Here is a 23,245-nt window from a genome sequence, read left to right as displayed (position 1 = left end):
GCAAAGATGTTTTTCGGCAAACTGCAAACGCGTTTTGCGGGCCGGCGGGATGTGGGGTCTGCTAGAGTTGCTCTAATAGATGTCAAAACTATATTGTGCATGATAGCTAGATACATCTGTTTGACTATGTGTAATGTGTTGTTTCGCTCATTCATCATGGTAGTGCCCTCTCCTAGCGTGCGACCTTCCTCTTCGGGCGACGATGATGAATGGAGGGCGGTCAGATCCCGCAAAGACAGACGCGCTAGAATCTCCATCGGTCCATAGCGGGCTGTGTAGGGGAACGTAGCAATAATTCAAAATTTTCTACACATCACCAAGATCAATCTATGGAGATTCTAGCAACAAGAGAGGGAGTGGATGAGCATCTTCACACCTTTGAAGATCGCTAAGCGGAAGCGTCACTAGAACGCGGATGAGGGAGTCATACTCACGGTGATTCAAATCGCGGAAGATCCGATCTAACGTCGAACGGACGGCGCCTCCGCATTCAACACACGTACAACCCGGGGACGTCTCCTCCTTCTTGATCCAGCAAGGGAAGAGGAGAAGTTGAGGTAGAGCTCCGGCAGCATGACGGCGTGGTGGAGGAGCTTGCAGTTCTCTGGCAGGGCTTCGCCAAGCACTACTACGGAGGAGGTGGAGTTAGAGAGGGGGAGGGCTGCACCAGGGGAAGGATATGGCAGCCCTCCCACCCCCCACTATTTATAGGGGAAGGGGAGAGGGCCCCCCCTTAGATCTCATCTAAGGGCGGGGGGGGGGGGGCGAAGGGGGGAGCTTGCCCCCTAAGTTGGTGGGAGGCACCCCCACCCCTTAGGGTTTTCAACCCTAGGCGCCTTGGGCCCTTGGGGGGCGCACCTGCCCACTAGGGGGATGGTTCCCACCCTTGTCCAGCCCATTTAGTCCCCCGTGGAAGGTGGACCCACCTAGTGGACCCCCGGACACCTTTCGGTGGTCCCGGTACAATACCGGTAACCCCCAAAATTATTCCGGTGACGGAAACTGGACTTCCCATATATAAATCTTTACCTCCGGACCAGTCCGGAACTCCTCGTGACGTCCGGGATCTCATCCGGGACTTCGAACAACAGTCGGTAACCGCATACTAATTCCCATAACAACTCTAGTGTCACCGAACCTTAAGTGTGTAGACCCTACAGGTTCGGGAATCATGCAGACATGACCAAGACAACTCTCGGGCCAATAACCAACATCGGGATCTGGATATCCATGTTGGCTCCCACATGTTCCATGATGATCTCATCGGATGAATCACAATGTCGGGGATTCAATCAATCCCGTATACAATTCCCTTTGTCAACTGGTACGTTACTTGCCCGAGATCGATCGTCAGTATCCCAATACCTCCACTACAAAAAAAAGACACATCCATGACATTTTGGGTCGAACGATTTTTTTTCCTGTCATACATATGAAACTTCTATGACGATAATTGTGAAAAAACCCGGTATCATAGAAGTTTCATAGACGACCAGTATATATGTACGTACGTACAAGTTCGCGACCAGTATATATGTACGTACAAGTTTGCGACCAGAATGACAATGGTACGTACTCTTCGACCAGGTGGGTCCCGACTGTCAGGCAGTTCCTTGCGTGCAAAAATGTAGCTGGTGGGTCCCAGCAGTCAGAGGAGCGAATCGTTTTTTTTGCCCGGACGCACTTCCTTTGCGTGCGAAGATGTAGCTGATGGGTCCCAGCAGTTAGGGGGGCGAGTCGTTTTTTTACCCGGACGCACTTCCTTGCGTGCGAAGATGTAGCTGGTGGGTCCCAGCAGTCATGGGGGCGAATCTTTTTTTGCCTGGACGCACTTCCTTGCGTGCGAAGGTGTAGCTGGTGGGTCCCAGCAGTCAGGGGGAAACATTTTTTTCGCAAAATATGGTGGCCCATCTGGTGGGTCCCCGCTGTCAGGTGGAGGAATAATTATTTTGCGCGTAATAAGGAGGCACTTCCTTGCTGCGGCCGTGGACCCAGCTGTCAGCCTCTCCACGTACAGTCCACGTCCGATGGAAGCCGTTCCTTGACCACGTTGACCACGCCGCGCTGAGAGCACCAGGGCGGTGGACGAAGGCGAGGCCTAGGAAGGGGACGACGCGGAGCCGGGGAAGACGCGGCAGTGGATGCCCACGCGTAGAGGAGTACGAGGGTTCATTGGTTCGCTACGGTGTGAGGCTGCCATCGCCGCAGAATAACAGGGGGTGTGGGTGAGTAGAGGGATGGCCTGGCCAGCGGTGGGAGTAGTAGGGGGTGGTGAGGCCTCCGCCGCATCGCAGCCGGCCACGGGAGGCAGCAGCACGAGGCACGACCGACGCTGGTTTGGGCGGCTGGAGCAAGAAGACCAGAGGTTGAAGAAGCACTACGGCCGTTGGATGGACATCGTACGGTCACTGGAGCTAGAATCGTGCATATTGACTAAGTTGACAAAGCCCTCCACCCCCGTCAACTTAGTAGGCCCACAAGTCAGCCTGCCACTATACTGGGTCCCAGCTAACATGGGGAGTATTCATTTTTTTGTGCGTAATAAGGAGGCACTTCCTTGCGTGCGAACATATATAGCTGGTGGGTCCGAGCTGTCAGCTGCGGTAACGTTTTTTTCACGAAATACTGAGGCCCTTTCCGTGGGTCCCTGATGTCAGGTGGACGAATAACTATTTTGCGCGTAATAAGGAGGCATTTCCTTGCGTGCGACCGTGAACCCAGCTGTCAGCCTCTCCACATCCAGTCCACTTCAGATGCATGTCGGTCGTTGACCACGTTGACCAGGCCGCGCCGAGAGCACCAGGGCGGTGGACGACGACGAGGCCTAGAAAGGGAACGACACGGAGGTAGGGAAGACTCGGCAGTTGTTTCCCACGCGGAGGGGAGTACGACTGAATGAGGGTTTACTGGTTCGTCTGGCGTCGCCGGAGAATAATAGCAGGTGTGGGTGAGTAGAGGGATGGCTAGGCCAGCGATGGGAGTATGGTGGGGCGGTGAGGCCTACGTGGCAGCACGGCCGGCCGCGGGGAGGAGGGAGCAGGCAGTCCCGCCGGCGCTTGTTTGAGTGGCTGGAGCAGGAAGAGCAGAGATTGAAGAAGCACGACGGCCGTTGGATGGACATCCAACCGTCACTGCTTGTGCGTCAACCTTTTTTTTAGGAAAGCCTCAAATCTGTGGAAAACAGCATACAACCCATCTTCCATTATTTCTAATAATTTACAGCCCATTTGCTAATTCTTAAGGTTTTTTTAGAGCCCATATTCTTTTTTTTAGCATTACAGCCCATATTGTGGCCACGGTTAAAAAATTATACAAAATTTTGCATATTTCGGTGCGGTCCAAACTGTTTTTAATCCTAAAATTTCGACTCACATTCAAATTGATTTTAAAAATAAATGTATATCAATATAAAATCCAACAAATTCTCCACGCGGAAAAATGAATGTAATTTAAAATCTTGAAATGAAAAAAAATATATTTGAAACTAATTGCCGGTTTGATGTGTTTTAAAAATGTACAACCCATTTCTCATTACTGATGGGCCATTTTCTTGGCCAGCCGAATGAAAAGCTCTCCTCGTCTTGAAAGATTTGCAGCCCAACAGGCCTGACAAAGCGACTTAATTGGCAAATCACAAAAAAACTGGGTTGTGGCCGTGGACCCAGCTGTCAGCCTCTCCACGTACAGTACTCTTCCGATGGAAGTCGTTCCTTGACCACGTTGACCACGCCGCGCAGAGAGCACCACGGCGGTGGACGACGACGAGGCCTAGGAAGGGGACAACGCGGAGCCGGGGAAGACGCGGCAGCGGAAGCCCGCGCGGAGAGGAGTACGAGGGTTCACTGGTTCGGCTGCGGTGTGAGGCTGCCATCATCACAGGGCCTGGCCAGCGGTGGGAATAGTAGGGGGCGGTGAGGCCTCCGCAGCAGCACAACTGGCCACGGGAGGCAGGAGCATGCGGCACGACCGGCACTGCTTTGGGCGGCTGGAGCAAGAAGACCAGATGTTGAAGAAGCACTACAGCCGTTGGATGGACATCATACGGTCACTTGAGCTAGAATCGTTCATATTGACTAAGTTGAAAAAGCCCTTCGTCCCTGTTAACTTAGTAGGCCCATAGGACAGCCTCCCACCAAGGTGGGTCCCAGCTAGCCGGGGGAGTATTCATTTTTTGTGCGTAATAAGGAGGCACTTCCGGTGGGTCCGAGCTGACAGCGGGGGGAACGTTTTTTTCGTGAAATACGGTGGCCCATCCGGTGGGTCCCAGCAGTCAGGGGGAAATGATTTATTTCGCAAAATACTAGTGGCCCGTCCGGTGGGTCCCCGCTGTCATGTGGAGGAATAATTATTTTCCGCGTAATAAGGAGGCACTTCCTTGCGGCTGTCGTGGACCCAGCTGTCAGCCTCTCCACGTACAATACTCATCCGATGGAAGTCGGTCGTTGACCACATTGACCACGCCGCGCCGAGAGCACCACGGCGGTGGACGACGGCGAGGCCTAGGAAGGGGACGACGCGGAGCCGGGCCACGGGAGGCAGGAGCAGGCGGTAGCATAGCCGGCCACGGGAGGCAGGAGCAGGCGGCACGACCGGCGCTGCTTTGGGCGGCTGGAGCAAGAAGACCAGAGGTTGAAGAAGCCGTATGGCCATTGGATGGACATCATACGGTCACTGGAGTATTGACTAAGTTGACAAAGCCCTCCGTCCCCATCAACTTAGTAGGCCCACAAGTTAGCCCAACAATATGGTGGGTCCCAGCTAGCAGGGGGGTAATCATTTTTTGGGCGTAATAAGGAGGCACTTCCTTGCGTGCGAAGATATAGCTGGTGGGTCCGACCTGTCAGCGGGGGAACGTTTTTTTCACGAAATACAGAGGCCCTTCCTGTGGGTCCTAGCTGTCAGGTGGAGGAATCATTATTTTGCGCGTAATAAGGAGGCATTTCCTTGCGTGCGGCCGTGGACCCAACTGTCAGCCTCTCCACGTACAGTCCACTTCCGATGGATGTCGTTCATTGACCATGTTGACCAGGTCGCGCCGAGAGCACCAGGGCGGTGGACGACGGCAAGGCCTAGGAAGGGAACGACATGGAGCCATGGAATACTCGACAGTTGTTTCCCACGCGGAGGAGTACGAGGGTTTACTGGTTCGTCTGTCGTCGCCGGAGAATAACAACATGTGTGGGTGAGTAGAGGGATGGCTAGGCCAGCAATGGGAGTACAGTGGGGCCATGAGGCCTGCGCGACAGCATAGCCGATCATGGGAGGAGGGAGCAGGCAGTTCCGTCGGCGCTTGTTTGAGCGGCTGGAACATGAAGAGCAGAGATTGAAGAAGCACGACAGCCGTTGGATGGATATCCAACAGTCACTGCTCTCATGTGTTGACTAAGTTGACAGGGTGTTGTGTGTGCGTCAACCTTTTTTTTATGAAAGCATACACGTCAACCTGTAGTAGGCGCACAAGTCAGCCTCAAATCTGTGGAAAACAGCATACAACCCATCTGCCATTATTTCTAATAATGTATAGCCCATTTGCTAATTCTTAAGATTTTTTTTGGAGCCCATCTTCTTTTTGTTAGCATTACACCCCATAATGTGGCCACGGTTAGAAAGTATACGAAATTTTGCATATTTCGATGCGGTCAACTGTTTTTAATCCAGAAATATTGATTCACATTCAAACTATTTTGAAAAATAATTTATATAAATATAAAATCAAAATAATTGTCCACGCATAAAAATCAATGGAATTTAAGATCTTGTAATGAAAAAAATGAAACTAATTCCCGGTTTGATGTATTTTAAAAATGTACAGGCCATTTCTGGGCAAACTGAATGAAACTCTCCTTGTCTTGAAACATTTGCAGCCCAGCAGGGCCGATAAAGCAAGTAGGCCTTGTTTGGGTATTTCTTTAAAAAAATAGAACCGGGCTAGCCATTTTCAGCAAGGAAAAAATACAACTGGGCTCATGATGTGGTAAACATAAATAAAACCCTGGCTAGACGGGCCACAGCCCCCGCACAGCCCCGTTGTTACCCTGACCCGTCGCTAAAACTAGTATAAATAACAACTACTTGTTCCTCATTGTCTAAAAAAACTGCTTGTTCCTCAAAAAAACTACGCGACTTGCTGGGTCCCTGGTTTCAGCCGCTCGTAGTGTAATTCTCTCGTTTATTGACTACGTTGACGATGGCGTGAGCCCCAGATGTCCAACCATTAGGAGGAACCATATTTTTGGGCTTGTACTATAGAGGCACTTGCGTGCGTACTGCCATGATGCTGGTGGGTCCCTAATGTCATCCTCTCCATGTACAGTCATCTCCTTGTTCCTCTCGGTTGTTGATGACGTTGACAACGCAAGAGGGCGGCGCACCGCGCACGGTGAGCGAACCAAGGCCGCAAGGCGGAGGACGACGGCGATGCCTCGGATGGAACGAACAGGAGCCGTTGAAGATGCGCTGGTCCAGTCGCAGGCGGAGGGGAGTACGAGGGTTGACTGGTGGGGGTGGTGGGGGCTAGTCACTTGGCTTCTGTAATGCACAGTGAGCTCAAGCAGCCGGCGTGAGTGATGTTATTTCCCTTGGTTGTGATTTGTTACAATATTTCACTCTAAATTAAACGAATGGCAAGCCATTTGTCTTGTTTCAAAGAAAATATGACAGTCACAGCCGAGTTGAAAAGGGCAGGAACATCTAACTCTAGGTTACAAACTATACAAAAGCACGTGGGTTGATTGTTCATCAGGTTTACAAAAAAACCCAGATTGCAAAGGGCAACAACATCTAACTCCAGCACTGTTTTCGGCAGTCACAGTCAAATGGATCGGTCAGGTCCATAGAATGAACATCCTGGATCATAAAATTTACTAGATTATGACCATAATATGTTGTAAATAGAAGCCCGGCACGTTCAGAAGCTCTTTTGCCCACCCGAAACTCCTTTTTTTCCTCTTCGACATACCCATCCGTCAAAACCATGCTGCTGATAAACTTAAGCCTGATGGACAATAGTAACCTCGCATTCAGCAGGAAGAATGTGACAAATCTTGTGTTTGCACGGTTGGCTACATATCGTTCTAGCGTTATTGTCTTCAATCGAATCTCATGAGAAGTGAGAAAATCCCGATGCTTACGAATCCACCGATTGGTTATAACTTTCTTACCCCGTCCTGTTGCCTAAATAGACATGAAAATTGAAAACAGTTAAGGTCTAAAATAAGAGTGTCGAAAGAGCAATAGTTGAACGGTTAATTCTAGTACACTATATGCGGGCTTCCAATGTGCGTGAAATTATCACATTTATATACAACTTCTCCAGACATGGAAAGCATTGCAGCAAGCCAATAATCTTGTTCAGATCAAAACTATTCATTTAGATATATAAGATCTTGACAGAATCCAGCACCATTGATAGGCCATCCATGGAGAAACTCTTCATTGAGCATAGAACATAATATTAGTACAAAATGTGTACTCCAAGATGATATATAAATTATGCGCAGAAATTTAAAATGCAGCATATGGTTACAAGTGTAGATGATAATATAAAGTACCTGAAGAACTGTGGAGCCAAACACCATATTGAAATGAGCACAGAGATCATATATTACACCCAAGGTCTCCAGTTTAGGCGCAAAGAGGACGGTTATTTGCAATGGTGAATAACTAGAATCAAGGATCAACCTTTGAAGTGAAGGGGCATCTTGGATGATGAGCTGCCTTCCGTCAAAAGAAATTCCAATTCTTATAAGGTTAGGCGACTTTATTTGGAGACAACCGATTCTAACTGTGAAAACAAGCACCAAGCACTCCAGCGCAGGGCAACTGGAGTGGATGATTCTGTGCAATGAGGCCTCCGATATATGAACCCGCACAAGTGAAAGTTTCTTGAGAAATGGGAGTCGAAGGTTTAGTACCAGATTGTCTGGAAGGTAGCACAGCGCAAAGGTGGCGGTGTGGAGAGAGGAGGAAAACCGCGAGATGGACATCGGTGCTGAGGGCACGAGTTCATGGCATTCTGTATGTGGTATGTGATTTCCAGGGGAATAGTAGAACTCAAGCAGCTATAGTTCTGTGAATTCAGGGGATTTCAGCCAGGCGTCCAACATGCAGGGCATGGTATGCTTGCTCAGGTAGCATGACGGGATGCAGAGGCTTTGAACGGAGCCCTGGTGGGAGGAGATGATGGCTTTGGGGATTTCAAAATCATTGAAGAGAGATAGCTGACGACAGTCGAGATTAAGGGGCATGGCGCGCCATAGAGGGCGCCACCGAATTGAGAGGACTTGGGTCCGACAGCAATCCTTGGTGGGGAGAAGCGAGATGATCTCCCCAAGGATGGTGTCCGGGAGATCGCTGATGCGGTCCACCCGAGATTCTACGGGTTCCTGGGATCCGGTGGGGGCGGGGTCGCCGCTTCTCCCCGCGCTGCCGGGTGCGGGATCTACAACAAGCGTCGCCGCTGGCGGGAGCCTCATCTTCTTGGTGCTGGGGTCAGCCGACTCCATTTTCCTCGAGGGCTTCGCGTCGCGCTCACGGATTTGAGCAGAGTAACGAATGACAAGCCTAGTCGTAGTGCGAGCGAAGAAGAAGGGGAGCTGGGGGTTTTCTGTAGGAGTGAGGAAGAAGGGGAGATGGGGTTTTCTGTAGGAGTGAGGTGAGGAATTTGGGGTACGAGTGGAGCGAGCTGACGTGAGGTGGGTGGGAGCGAGGAGGAAGAAGGGCACCCAGTTTTTTTTTGTGGGGGAGGGGGGGTGTGCTGGGTGTGGGTAGCGCCTTTTGAATTGATTTTACTATTTACTAGTGTGGATTGTCTGTTTTGTCTTGGGCCCAGAGAAACAATTACCACTAGTATAGTGGAGACACTCTACAGCTACCCAGAAAAATAATTACTACTAGTACAATGGAGATGCTCTACCGCTTCTGGCTCCTCCTAGGTCATTGAAATGTCTCCCTCTACTGAATGCCGTTATACTTTTGTTCACCGACATGCGGGCCATACAGCGTGCGGGCCCAAATGCCATCCACCAAATTAGCAGGCAGTATGCAGGCGGAGAGTCACCCTGGTCGTAGCGTGGCAGTAACGAGCCATCGTATCACAAAACCCCACCTCCCCGCAGTCTAAGTTTGACGGACGAAGCAACCATCATTTCACTCCTCGCTGAATCCCCTTCTCGCTCGCCATCTTCAAGAAAGTCAACACTCGCATCCGCCACTGTTCTTCTCTCCCAACGAAGGTAAGGTAAGCGGATCCGTGATGTTGGTATATTTTCGTTCAGAGAAAAAAAAACTTTTGCAAAGCAGTAACTGATCCTCACTCTCTTTTTTGTTTCATTGTCATTCCGATTGTGTTTTCCTTTCAGTGGTCTCCTAGTATTCGTCAGTTTCATGATGGACCAAGGAGAACCAGGCAAAGATCTGCCGATATTGGAGCAGACGAGGGAGGCCGATCCCCACGAGACAGAGAGCTCCAAGGAGATGGAGGCAACCACCAAGCCGACCCCAGGTACGTCGCGACCACTATTGAGATGGTCAACGCCCCGTTTGAGGTTACAGCCCCCGTGGCACTGCAGGAGCAGTTTTCCCCCTTTGAGGATGCGTCCCCCCCTGCTGAGCTGCCCAAGGTGATTTCCTTCTTTGCCGATCTCGATTGTGGTTTTTCATCTAAGTATGTGGTGATTTTTTTTAGAAAAGGAAGTATGTGGTGATTTTTTTTAGAAAAGGAAGTATGTGGTGATTAATAATGCAAAATTTTATTAGCTTCGATGCCATGCTATACATAGTGGTTTAAATAACTTGTGGTTCTTATACTGAAAAGTAATTCAGAATTTGTTTCTGTTTCAATTAGAGCCCTGATGCAGACAAGGATTGTGTGGTTGTGCATGTCACTCGCTATGAGGCGGACGACCTGAATATACGCACTGGGAAAACAGAGTTCTTAGGCTATTGGATCCTGGAAGCCATTTGCGGTTATACCAATGAAGAGTTGTATTCCAGCCTCACTGTTGTCAGGCGTGTTGTCCAGGGTGTACTGAAGCACAAGAAGTTCAAAGCTACTCCTTCGTTTGTGAGGCATACTATTCTTGTCAAGCTTACGCAGGAAGATGACGTGGCATGCCTCCACAAACAAGTTTATTAGTGGCAAGGCCACAAGGTTGTCTTCATGAAGGTTCACAGGATTGAGCTCCTGCGGGACGTCCTCGATGATGTTCATGGCAAGGTCCGTCTTGTGTCCAGCCCAAATTAGATCGAGGCATGAAATAGTTGCCCCAGCTAGTGTTTAATAGTAGTTTGGATTGTGTCTAATTATCCGAACCTTTGCCTGTTATCGACCCCTCTGGGGCTAGTGCTCTGTTTGAATCTGTCTATGGGAACTGCTGCTACTTTTGTGTGCCCGTGAATCATGTGAGAACCATCATAATTGTTGCCGAAACAGATGCGTCCTCACTAGTTTTTTCATGAATATGGCATGGTAAGACATAAGTTGTCACGGTTTATCATACGAGCAGTGTGTGTTTTGATGAAATAGAGAACTCGTTCGAGAACCGTGCGCCGACGTATACATAAGTACTTGTAAACACTGTTGGTGCTACCCCACTTGTAAGCAGTTGTGCAAAACACAACACATTGGCTTAGCTCGCTTCAACACTAGGCTATCGACCAACTAACAATCAACAATCTGCTGTCTGACATATAAGCAACTACTATGTATCTTGTTACAGTGGTTCATGCAGTTAATTGAGGCCATAATGTAATAAATTCCAAACGTTCACACGCTAGTCCAGCGCTCATGTGGAACACTCACAATTAAACTCGTCTTCATAAAAATCTTGAAAAGCATAAGTTAAGCAATTTTATACATCTCAATGATTCATAGAACATAACAAACATATACTAGTTCACAGCAAAAGACAAAGTTGTGAGAAGGTTTACAAATCAGGAAAAAACAAGCAAGGCTTCTCTGAGCAAAGGGCCTCCCGGCAGGCTTAAATTTCCTGGAGTTCACTCTGGTTTTTTCTTGTTGCCACCATCCAGGGTTAGGTTCTCTCATTCCAGAATAACCAATTATAATTGTGGTCTCAGCTGGAATGCTGAACTGAACCATGTAGTGTACTGACCAGCTGAAATGCTTGTGCATTCCACTAAATTTAAGCACCACTATTTGCAGAAATAAGCAGACCACAATGCCTCTTGTCCGCGCACCTGTCCAAAAAACTGCCGTGCAACCATGCCAGCTAGTCCTCGGTCCATGGATGAACTGGTAGAAAGTGCATTCCGGACTAGGATGCAGTTTTTTTCACTCGTCCCTGCACTGCAATCAGGAAGTAAAACGTATGAATCAGCTTCTTTTAGATTGCGTTGGTCATTCTACCTTAGTTACTACCAATGTAGGGATACCTTGAAGACGGGAGGTTAGACGACGACAACGAGGGATAGCCATCTCATTTTGCGGAGTTGTACTAAAACTGAGGTGTGTGCTTTTGATTGCACGGATAGAAATGATACGGAGACAGACATCCTGAAACGATATGGAGACAGACATCCCTGTTTGCGCAAATACAAAATACGGTTATTTAAACAGTGACACATATTACTACTTTCCCCCGTTTCCTCTTAGAACCAAGTCCTAGATTCATGCTACAACTTTCCCACTTTCTTCCCTGTTTGAACCAACATTTTGAGTTCACTGTATGAACTAGCTTTACTTCTAATAATAGTAGAAGTCTAGGTGGCTTTGTAACAGCGGACGGAAGTAGAAAAGGATCCACACGAAGGGGGAAGAGCTGGGGCAGTAGAGCAAGGCAGATTTCGAAGGAATATATACCTGAGGGTCGTCGGCATGTGGCAAAGACAGCGTCAGGAGGCCGCATCTTGGCCACAATACCGCAGGGAGGAAGAAGGGGTCGGAGGCCCTCCCGAGCTGGCGCTCTCTCAGAGAGAACGACACGGCCGCCGATTGGGACGCGCGGGCAGCCATTGGTCTCCTCCCTCGCCGCCGACGACAGTGTGAACGATGCATCTACACCCCCTGCCCCGGTCGAGGTTGTCTGGCCGGATTTGTGACCAGCCGTGAGCTGAGAGAGAGTGTGTGGCCACCTATGTCTTGCTTAGATCTGGAGAGCATGAGAGAGTGAATGAGAGGAACCCTAGTAAAGCAAGCGCTAAGGCTCCTACTTTTATATATAGTGGAGTGATTTTGTTGTACCGGCTTCAAAAAAATGCGCTCCTACGTGTACCCGCGAGTGTGTGTGAGAGAACTAGTGCGTGCGTGCACCGCTTCTCTTCATGAGAGTACAATAATATACTATGCCCAAAGAACGTTCGCTGCAAGAGTAATAGTATAAGTGTGTGACGTATGAGCTAAAATAAAATGTGTGCGCTGTCTTTTGTTTTTTAGAAGTTCTGAGGGTAGGGTGTGAAGAGCACATATGTGCGTGACGTGTACCTGCAGATAGAGGATGGGTGCGATGTGCGAGTCTGCGAGAGGACTCGGGAGAGTCGTGACTCGTGAGGGTGCGTGTGCGTGAGAGAGAGGGGGGCATGTATCAATGCAATGCATGTGTCCGTAAATCATTATCCGACAAACGTTTGCCACAAGCCTTTTCTTGACGAACGCCGTAAGAACCGTTAGATCGGCATCCGACAGTGTCAGTTTTGCCATGTCATTTAACAGAACAACCACTCCTCCTACACACAAATCTTCCACGTGAGTGTTAGCAACTACCGTATGCTCCCTCCATTCCGATATGCAGTGCATATAGCTTTATTGAAAATTAGAACCTCGCAAAATTTTACCGAGTTTTTGTGTACCAAATTGCACATGTAGAATACCCTGTATATATCATTTCATTCATCTTTGATAGGTAACTATAAAGATGGGCGAGGAGTCTACAAAGAAAGACCATCGTATCACCCGCAGCAATTTCAACCATCCTTTAGTGTCGAGGAATATCATAGGAACTCTATATGATATGATTTTTATAGGATTTTTTTCCTTTAGAGCCAATTGGTTCATAGGAATAGATTCATATACTCTACATTTCAAAGGAAATAAACATGATATCATTTCTATAGCTTTAGAGCCACTTGGTTCATATGAATGGATTCCTATACTCCCTTAATTTCAAGGAAAATAAACATTAGCGTATATTCAATAGAAAAGTTCCTATGATATGAACCAAATTACATCTCTTTACCAATCCCTCCTCATTGGAATTGAGATACATGTCATCTCTAGATTCAATAGAAAAGTTCCTATGATGTGAACCAAATGACATCTCTTTTCCAATCCCTACTCATAGGAATTGAGATGCTCCATGTCATCTCTTTCCCTACAACTTCCACGTATGCATCTTCTATTCCTAAATAGATAGTACAACCCACTAGTAGCTTTTTTCCAAAACATGCAACTATGGCACAAGAACTATATAGTGTGCCAATAACTTTGAAAGATGGTCGCTGGATGAAGCTAACCCGACTGTGCAGAGATGGGCAAATCCGAGCACTACTGGCCGTTGGATATCATCAACATTCCACCAGATCTGCCACATGTACAATTTAGAAGAGTCCATGGTTGAACTTAAGCATAATGCACAAACCTCAAAACACAAGCACTTCTCCTTTGTTCTAGAATCTTCTGTATCATAATTGATTATTTTTTTCTAAATGAATTGCCACTATTTGTTTTTTACTTTATGATTTACAATGGACAACCCCATGAATCTTAACATTTTTATAAAACTAATTGATTTTGAATGAGATGAACTATAAGAACTAAACGAACATCTACATCATGCATATATGACTCAAAGCTTTACATGCTATAGTGTGTATTTATTCATAATTTGGTTTCGCAATCTCATGCGTTCAATACATGTGTACCTTACTAGTTTTGAGTAGAGTAGCAAATTTCACGCGGCCCCGGGTATATCAAAATGCAGGGCCCATGCATCATTGCCTTTCGGTCGAACCTACATCCACAATTTTTTGTACGTGCTATATCTCCACTGGTCCCCGAACCCAAAATGCTGCCTCGTTCCCGTAAAACCAAGCGGCCCACACATATTTAAGGCGTCGACTCGAACCCGTTTACTACGACGTGGCCCTGCACACCGTAGTACTCCTACAAACCCTACCACCGCACTCATCATCGGTTTTCTTTAAGAGGACGAGGGAGAAGCCGATTTGTAGTGGAGGCACTTTAAATAAAAGGATCTGTAGTGGAGACCCCTACCCTAGGGTGCCCTAGGTAGCTGCCGCATGCATCATTGTTTTCTCTTTTCTTTATGCTCTTGCGTGCTAGAGTGAAATGATGGTTGCTTCGTCCGTCCATCTTAATGCAGGAAAGGTGGGGCTTTGTGATTTGACCCCTCATCGCTCATTTTCTACTACTGCGGTGCTACAACCGGGGTGCCTCCAATTTCAACCGCTGCTCCGAACTGTAATTTGGTGCATCGCACGTGGAATGTAGAAGTGCATGCTCTAGCCAATGCAACCAAAAGACCGATCTGATGGAAGAGACTAGGCAGCACATTATACGTCAACACTCCCCCTCACGTGTGGCTCCCTCAGGCCTAAACATGGAATGAAAGTGGGATGCAATTTTAATTGCGCCAGCCAGATCTTGAACTCAAGACCTCTTGGCTCCGATACCATGTAGAAGTGCATGCTCTAGCCAATGCAACCAAAAGACCGATCTGATGGAAGAGATTAGGCAGCACATTATACGTCAACATGGAACAAGACGGTGGATGAGCCACATGTCTGCCAAAGGGGTCCTGTTAAGTGTGTTGCTATTTTGTGTGCGGACTGACCGTGCTTGAGTTGCTACGCCAACACGACAGGAGCAGCCTACCACTTGGTTTTGCTCCTTGGTGAATCCCGACTATATTGATCTAAAAAGATACGTGCTGAACTACCCTCTCCGTCTCGGTTTTTTATTTGTAGGCGTCTTGGTTTATAGGGCCTGCACGTAGTTCTAGGTCATCCATTTGACTAATTAAATATGAGTTACTATGTCACAAAAAGTATATCATTGGATTCTTATTGGTTGATATGTGAAGAAACAAGAAACGAGGTAGAAGTTAATGCACCGCGCCTTAGTATTGTGGGATTATTTGGTTTTCGTAAGATGACGTGCGTTTGGTTGCAAGGGTGGTCATGAATGGGTTGGGATCGTTCAGAAAATAGACATGTTTGGTTATAAAGCACATGAATGGTTCGAGTAAAAAAAAGAGAATATGCCTTGAAGATGCTGAACCATTCCACCCAACCAAATTGGTCGAAACAAATGGCCACCCTTTGCATGCATGACTATGTGAGCATGACTGGTGGTCCCGTCTCAAATAGTTAGCTCATCTCTTATATTCAGCCAAACACGCATTCTATAAAGATAAGGTATGCCTAGGCGTAATCTCAAAAAAAAAATTCAGCCAAACACATGAATTGAATGGTTCAATCCTAAAAAAATTGAATGGTCCCAATCCATTCATACGATACCTTCAACCAAAAGCATCCGACGGAGGGAGTAGTTGTATTTAAAAGTCGAGTGCGAGGCTTTTCCTGCACGGTAGGCAGGGCAGTTCCGCCTAGTCGGTTCGACAGAGACGCGAGAAGACGAGGGAGTAGGCTGCTGTAAACGTAGGGCTGTGTGATTTGACAGCGAGTTACTGCTGGACAGGTGGGGCCCCGTGATTTGACTTGCCATTATCATTTTAACTGCGGCGCTACGACTGGCGTGAGTCTCCCGATTCCTGACCACCTTCATACAGGTGCCTCGCCCAATGCTCCACCATGTAGTAGTAGAGGCTGGCTCTTGCATGAGAGCCCACTTCTCCACTTTTTCCTTGCCTCTCTTTCCTCCACATATGCAAATATGCCATGTAAAGCGGCAAAGCGCACTATTGTACTTACTTGCTCCTACAGGTGCTTAAGCTTGCCACATAGGCATAAAGTCTGATGTGGCAAGTTAATCAAGAAGAGAGAGACTGGTTTGGTGACCCAAGGAAGAAACGGTGCTAAGTGCGTGTACCTAGGTGAAAAGACAATTTTGAGTCTGTAGCTAATTAAATGAAGCAAACTTAGCAACACCATTTCATTGGAAGAGGTCACTCCTTGGCAAATGCAATAAATACTAGTACTCCCTGTGTCCCATTATACAAGAACGTTTTTGACACTACACTAGCTAGTGTCAAAAACGATCTTATATTATGGGACGGAGGGAGTACGAAGAAAGAGATAGAGAGGAGTAAAAAAATACACTTATAGCCAACCTTGTTATAGTATGAGTGACTAAGTGATGACTATGTATGACATGCCAACATCAGATAGCCTAACGCACCGTGTTAAATCTCCAAGGGCGCGACCACGCGAGCGACGCGACGGTCATGGTAGGCGCGACCATGATACAGGCTGCTGGCAACCCTTGGATCTGAGATCAAACGGTCGCATGATAAGTTGTTGAAATTTTAAGAATAACCCTCCAGGATAGGATATTCACCCATAGGTATAGAATCACGCCATGCAACCGTTCGATCTCAGATCCAAGGGCTCTCGGAAGCCCGTATCATGGGAGAATGGAAAGCCACTACCCTGCCGTTTGCACGCTGGCAGTTCGCTCCTACTCTTTCCCGCACGTCCTTTAATACTACGACGATTCACTCCTAGTCGTCCCGTCAATTCACATTACGGCAGTTCCACTAATCCTAACCCTCCTCCCAAATCCATGGCGTCCCAAATCTCCCCGATCGGCGGTGAGTACAAGGTTAGAACCATCACCAGTGATGAGTTCGACGTCATCTACACCCGTACTTTCGCGACGGTGAAAGGATGCCTTTCTCGCTTCAGACGCATGTTCGAAAACTCACATGATGAGTGGGTCGCTGGGCTAGATGTTGAGTACACCACAGTCGTGGGACGAGAGAAGGATCTAAAGGACGAAGAGAGGAAGAAGCCCGCCATGATCTAGGTTTGCGTACATAACGTTTGCTTGGTCTACCACATATGCCATGCCGACGTTGAGTGCCAGGATTTTAAGAACTTCCTCGAGGACAAAACAGTCAAATTCATTACTGTAGACTTTAAGAACGACAAAGAAGTCCTGTGTCGGATAGGCCTCATTGTAGGCAACCCCTTCGACCTCCAGAAGAATCGGCTGGTGCCCTCTCGTCAGCCCTCAATGCTGACCCTGGCAGGAGCCATGGTTCATCCTTCGTACCGCAAACTGGAGAAACCTCATTACACGTTTCATCGTCATGCATGGCAGCAGAATGTGCTAGATATAGACCACATCCACTACGCTGCAATGGATGGCTACCTTTGTTTCGATATCTACAAGGGTTGGATGAAGAGCAACAGCCAAGTTGGCGGTTCAAGCAAAGAAGTATCGGCCAAGAGGAAGAGAGACAAGGACGAAGTCGAGGACGTGGATGAGGACTCCGAGTAAGGTGCCAGTGTCGTTGCTCATGGCGGTTCTAAACTTCTAATGCAGTGTCTACTGGATTAGTTGCATAGTTTAATTTCAGGTGTGCTTAGTTTAATTTGAGGGGTGTGTTGTGCTGAGCCCCCAGCAGAACTATGTTATGTTTCTTCTCGTTACTTTAACTCTTCAGTATGTACACACTAGTACTAGTATTTCTTTAATAGAATTTAGCACCCCAATTAAGCACGTACTAGCTTTTTTAATAGTACTATATGCATAATTTGGCGACGAGCGCTCTCTATATGTACCACCTTTTTTTTAAATTTCAATTTTTGCTCCATGGCGCAATCCATCGATAGTGGAGTACTACTATACAAAAGTATACATTTTTTAAGAGGCTAGCGTACTGTTCATCACATATATATAGCCAGTTAAATTCTCAACCTAGAACGACGTGCATGCCATGTAGTAAACCGATCCGGAGGAAGTATAGTAAAAATGAGGTGATTTTACCCAGCGATCGGTGGGGGAGCATGGCCTGTCATGCGGTCCCACGTGTCATGATGTACCAAGGCGATGCGTGTGTCCCTCTTGAGGCAGAAGCAATACTAGTACGTGGTTTGAGATGATGTCGAACCGAAGTGTGAAATAATGGTTGCTTCGTCCGTCTGGGAAGGTGTGGCATTGTGATTTGACGTCTCATTGCTCATTACTAACACTAGGCCGGTACGAGTGGGGTGCGTCCCCCTGCTGTTCCACACTGTTATTTGGTGCTTGACACGTCGATCCGGTTGCTATATGTCCCACATGTAAGTGATAGGAAGTACAGAATTCATGAAAGGGAGCATCGACCAAGGAGTATACTACAGAATTCATGAAAGGGAGTGACTTAGTTTTGGAAAAATCTATTTTTATGGAGTACGTACCCACTAGGGTTTATAGGGCTCATCTAAAAAACATTCGTTCTTCCATTTGATAAGTCTCAATTCTAGTACTATACTAGTAGTAGTACCATTACATGTTGGATTTCGAGGTGCGTTAGATCACCCGACGCAAGCAGTGTCAAGAGGAAACTAACCAATGCATGTACAAGTTCATGGAAATTTAGTGGTCATTCATGCATTCATTCTAATTAATGCCTCGGTAAACATAACTTCTTGAGAAAAACGAGCGTATTGTGCAAACTACGAAATTAATTCGATCACTCACCGTCTACCTTGGTTGGAGAGATTTTGAAATTGAGCTATAAACTGGAAAGGAGGGAGTAGTAACTTTTGTCTCGATTACTATTTGTGGCCTTGTATAGATGCAAAATGTATTTTTTTATAGTGGCCTTTTCTAAGTAAATAGAGGGAGTACTAACCAAAGTACGTAGTAGGGACGAGGAGTAAAGGGAGGGAGTAGTAAAATTTTATCCTCGTGCTGCGAGCCACCACGCGCGTGGGCGAGGGAGCGGGCGTAAAGGTGTACAGTAGTACTCCAGCTTCACCTCATCCTGCGAGCCACCGCGCCCGTGGGCGGGGGAGACGGCGTACTAAGCAAGTTTCTCCTTGTTCTGCGAGTTGACGGGACACATCAAAAGTAATCCAGTGTATAGAGCCTTGCCTCTAAGGTAGGCCCCACATGGTTTGCCTCTTTTTTTAATTTAACATAACGCGTCAAGTTGCAATTTGTTTGTTCACCCGTGGTAGACGATCCTCCCTCTACCAAGTGGACAACCAGTACACGTGCCAAATTACCACGTGGGCTGCCTTTTTCGTACAAAAATGAGCTCCACCGTGTACCCGCGCGGGTGTGGTTGGGAAAGAGACGGGAGTACGTGCGCCGTGCGTGCACCTCTTCTCTTCGTGCACGTCCCCCACCTACGTGTGTGTGAGAGAGATACAAACCTAGACATAATACGCCGTCCATCCCCATGCCTCTGCCCAGTCCGACCACCAGTCACCACCACGGCACCATGCCCACTCCTCCTCACCTTATCTCTCATATTTCTCCCTCCATTTTTATATACAAGGGGCCACTATCAAAATTACAATTTGCAGATATACAAGGCCACTAACACTAATCGATGCAATATTAATGATGTTTGCCTCATGGTACTAGCAAAGAAGGACATTAATTATCCCTTGCATGCATGCGGGAGTCTGTAAAAAAATGCATCTTGATGTTCCGTGCAATGCACGGGCATCTTGCTAGTCCATGAAAACAACACATGGCAAAATTCCACGGCGAACGAGGGATTTGAATCTGTTGGGAGGGGCTGTTTGGATCTTGCCCGGGGTAGCCAAAATATTGGCGACCCTTTTGTCCACCGGTGCCTTTGCCACCGATGAATGAGGAACAACTCGGGTGCTCATGCTGTCATGCATCCTCCAACGCGCACGTTGGAGACGAGGTCGCACGAGCTGTGTGTTTTTGTCCCACAATGCTGCCCGAGCCGCCCGCCGACCGACCGGCGACCCGCAAATTACGCCATCCAACTGTAGCCGCACACATTAGGACAACAACTCAACCAACCGGACGAAATTCACGCAAACACATAGACAAACTGATACTCATTCACACAACCACCGGAGTATTTCATATAAACAACGACAGAAATCATATAAAATACCGGATTTTCACACAAACATGACGGATTTCATTACATTCAAATGAACTACGCGGTGCTAGTTCTAGACAACACAGGTATATAATACATGGCCTAAATGGTAGCCCGCCGATCGATTTGTGTTCCTCATGTCCGGCAGCACGATCACCGGACTGCCGGGAGCCCCGGAGGTATATGCTTCAGCGCAAAGGACGGCTCGCTTCCCCACTGCCCAACTGATATCATTGGCTGGTGCCGAAGATGATGGTGGCCGGCACCGGTTCGAGTTCATCACCGGCCACTACTTCGCCATGGCCGGCACCGGCTCGAGTTCATCCTAACATTGACCTCTTCCGTGGAGCCCATGCGGGGTCGACGAAGGTCCTCGCAACAAAAGGATCCGGTAAGACACCTACTATGTACGCTGGCGTTGCCTTTGTGGTGGCCTTCATGGGACCCAAGCGGCGGCAGCCTCCCATGTTCTACTTCTCCTCGATGATGGCGGCGGACACGGAGGCGCTGGCCACCGACTCGTCGCTCTCCGCGCACCCAGCTTCTGTCGCTGCTTGCATGGTGCAGCCGCCGGCATGGGAGTCTCGGCCACAGAAACGGGAGACGCGGTACGAGGCGGCGGCATGGACGGCAGCAACAACACCCGTGCGCCGCTCCTCGTCGAGCTGGCCTGGAGTGGTGAGTTGCTGAACCGCGCGCCGGCTTGGGGCAGCAACTGGCTCCGTTGAGCGAGGGGAGGGAGGTGGATCAGCGAGATGCATAGCTCGTATCCGGCAGGCTACCCAGCCGGCTTGGATGCGGAATAACTACTCTTCGTAAGCCATTGTAAGAGTGGACAAAATGGTGGAGGAGATAGGGGAGCGGCGGAGGTGTGCGATTCTTGGCCGGCGTTTGGCCTCATTTAAATAGGAGATTAAATAGATAGCGGATGGGAGGAGCTCGGCCGGTGTTACGTTTAATGCCGGCCCGGTCATGACCGGACGTGTGTCCAGAGTGGGTTTCTCGGCTTCCACACAGACGGGTTTCATGGAGGCGTTTGAATGCGGCACGGAGGCGTGTTCAGCCGGGCTTGCCGCGAGTGGCGCCCTCGACTCTGACCTAGGACACCGCCCTGTTCTTCCACTGATGTGTGGGCTCTTTGGGTGCATGGCCTGCACGTCAGTGACCCAACGTAGGCAGCGCACAACAGAGTAACCTTTGGTGGGCCAGGGCGGTCAGAAGCGGGCATTTCATAAACCGATGATTGTTCATTGAGTGTGATGTCATCTTTTTCATGTAGTTAAGCGTGTGTCTTCCGTCGTGTGTTGTGTGCATGCAGCCGTGCGAGTGTTGCGTGCGTGCAAGGGTGCGTTTCAGTGTTGCATGCATGGGTGCGTACGTGCAAGGGTGCGTTTCAGTGTTGCATGCATGGGTGCGTACGTGCGTGTGTTCATGAGTGCATGTGTACATGTCAGTGTTGCACGCCAGCATGCGTGCGTGTGTACGTTATGTGTACGTGTCAGTGTTGCATGCCTACATGTGTGCGTGTCTTGCGTGCGTGCATGTGTACGTGCGGGGTGAGGCTACACGTCAGTCGACTGACTTTTTCATCTTTGGTCATTAGATTTTCCAGCCGTTGGATACGAAATCAAGGGCCTCCCATTTATCATCAAACTTGTTGGGGATTGGGTACGACATATGCCAAAGGATGGCTTATCATGGTGGGAGCGAGTAGAACGTCGCCGGTGCCCGGAAGCGGGATGAGGCGAAGACATGCACGCCGGCGGAACTTACCCAGCTTCAGGGCTCTCCGAGGAGATAACACCCCTACTGCTGCTCTGCGGGGTCTCCGCATGGTCACCATGGCAAAGTGGTTACGGCGGTGCTCCTGGAGCTGTTTCTGGTGGTAGGAGAGGGCAAGGCTAGCTCTCTCCTTCCTGTGATCTAAGGTCTTTTCCTATCTGGGTCCGAACCCTTTGCATGGGCTTCCCGGGGGGTTTATATAGGCCTACCCCCTAGGGGTACAAGTGTAATCTGGCTGGGCGCGGGTCCCAGCCGTCTGTCTCTTAGGCCGTCATCCTCTCTGCCTACTACTGGGGCCCGCCAACTGGCGGGCCCCGCGGACAGGCCTGATACTGTAGCGGTACTCTGGATGACGCTGGCTTGGTCACGTAGTCATGGCAACAGCGCCGCCGTCTGGCATGCATTCACTGTCGCCATTCCCCATCTTGTCTGGTTAATGGCGGGCGGTGCCCGTGGGAGAGGGGTCGGCCGACTCCAGGGGGCCGACTCCCATGGTCCGTCTTCAGGGTGCTCGTGCCGTCTTCTGTCTACCCACTGACAGGCGGCCCCACCGTCCTTGGGTCGTACAGGCAAGCATCGTGGGCATAGTGAGCCGCCCACTATGGCTGAGGTCAGGGCAGGCATGGCAACAGTGCCGCGCCTCGCCGGACATCTTCAGCGATACGGCTTACTGTAGCCATGCCGGCCCCTTGTAAGCAGGGGGAACGGCCATGCCGTGGCCGTACCCCGCCTCGTCCTTCAAGACGAGGGTGGAGTCGTGGGCCGACTCTCCATAGCCGGCCTCCCTGGAAGTCACCGGCCATGAGTCGCTTATCTTGGAGTCGCCGTCTGGGACTCGGCATATCTTGGAGTCGGCACTGGGACTCGGCATATCTTGGAGTCGCCGTCTGGGACTCAGCATATCTTGGAGTCGCCGTTGGGACTTGGCCTAGGCGGCGCTACTGATCCCAATGTCTTGAAAGGTTCTGGGGCTCGGGTCAGCCTACCCGTGGCCCATTACTCCGATAGTAGTCCCCGAAGCTGGTGAGGCTCCGTGGATACTGCATCGTGGGGCCTCAACAGTTTCATTTTTTAGGACTTCGCTTGCCGTCTTCCTTCAGGCCGACTGTCCGAAAGTCGGATTCGCAGAGGGCCGTCTGGCTTCGTAGAGAGTTCGAAAGTCGTGGCGGGAGACCAGGCGGCGTGCCTGATACACTTCCCCGCGGCCGCCCGCCGCGGTCCTATCGCGTGGTGCCACATGGCGAGGATAGTCTGCCTACCCACGCGCACGACGGGATGGGTCATCAGGCAGGGCCCGCCACTACCGCGCCTCGGCACACGAACGGATCCGTTGTGGCCGTGAGGACGGTTGGGTTTCCCACGTCGTTACTGCACACAGTAACTCCGTGGGGTAAATCATGGGGGGCGTGGGGTCCTGCGCGCAGTTAATCCCACACCCGCCCCAT

At 49.2% G+C, this 23,245-nt stretch overlaps 1 long non-coding RNA gene across 1 annotated transcript in view; it reads left to right on the top strand.

The window, feature by feature from the left end:
• Nucleotides 1-6,475, top strand: part of LOC119281856 — a 9,493-nt gene extending 3,018 nt beyond the window's left edge. Inside the window, exon 3 of the long non-coding RNA XR_005138568.1 lies at nucleotides 6,466-6,475. This is a non-coding gene — a long non-coding RNA (uncharacterized LOC119281856). The remainder of the gene's footprint in view (nucleotides 1-6,465) is intronic.
• Nucleotides 6,476-23,245: the final 16,770 nt, after the last annotated feature.

Source organism: Triticum dicoccoides, chromosome 3B (assembly GCF_002162155.2).
Source record: "Triticum dicoccoides isolate Atlit2015 ecotype Zavitan chromosome 3B, WEW_v2.0, whole genome shotgun sequence".
NCBI lineage: Eukaryota > Viridiplantae > Streptophyta > Magnoliopsida > Poales > Poaceae > Triticum > Triticum dicoccoides.
This window is presented reverse-complemented; position numbering and strand designations above follow the sequence as displayed.